Source organism: Pseudophryne corroboree, chromosome 2 (genome assembly GCF_028390025.1).
Source record: "Pseudophryne corroboree isolate aPseCor3 chromosome 2, aPseCor3.hap2, whole genome shotgun sequence".
NCBI lineage: Eukaryota > Metazoa > Chordata > Amphibia > Anura > Myobatrachidae > Pseudophryne > Pseudophryne corroboree.
In genome coordinates, this window is record NC_086445.1 from 247,692,514 (window position 1) to 247,693,570 (window position 1,057).

Consider the following 1,057-nt stretch of genomic DNA (forward strand, 5'->3'; position numbering starts at 1 on the left):
GTAAAACTTAGCAAACGTGTTTGCCCCTGACCAAGTAGCAGCTCGGCAAATTTGCAACACCGAGACACCCCGGGCAGCTGCCCAGGAAGAACTCACTTTCCTTGTAGAGTGGGCCTTTACCGAACTCAGTAACGGCAATCCTGCCATGGAATAAGCGTGCTGAATGGTACCTCTGATCCAGCGCGCAATAGTCTGCTTAGAAGCAGGACCTCCAATCTTGTTGGGGGTCATAGAGGACAAACAAAGATTCTGTTTTCCTTATTTGAGCCATCCTTGCAACATAAGTCCTCAACGCTCTGACGACATCCAAGGACTTTGAAACGGCTAAGGTGTCAGAAGGCACTGGCACCACCACAGGTTGGTTGATATGGAAAGAAGACACAACCTTTGGAAGAAAATGCTGCTGCGTCCGCAGTTCAGCTCTATCTTCATGAACAATCAAATAAGGACCCTTGTGTGACATAGCCCCAAATTCAGACACTCGTCTACCTGAAGCCAAGGTCAACAGCATGATCACTTTCCAAGTGAGAAACTTTAACTCCACCTCTTGCAGAGGCTCAAACCAGTCCGATTTAAGGAACTGCAACACCACCTTAAGATCACATGGCGCCGCAGGAGGCACAAAGGGAGGTTGGATGCGCAGAACCCCCTTCACGAACGTCTGGACCTCAGGAAGGGAAGACAACTGTTTCTGAAAGAAAATGGACAAGGCCGAAATTTGGACTTTGATAGACCCTAATCTCAAGCCAGCATCCACACCCGCCTGTAGAAATAGGAGAAGACGTCCTAATTGAAACTCCACCGCAGGAAACTTCTTGGATTCACACCAAGATACATATTTTCTCCAAATACGATGGTAATGTTTAGACGTTATCCTTTCCTGGCCAGAATAAGAGTGGGAATGACTTCATTGGAAATACCCGTATGGGCTAGGATCTGGCGCTCAACAGCCATACCGTCAAACGTAGCCACAGTAAGTCTTGATAAACTAACGGCCCCTGCAGAAGCAGGACCTCGCGAAGAGGAAGAGGCCGAGGATCTTCCAGTAGTAACTCCT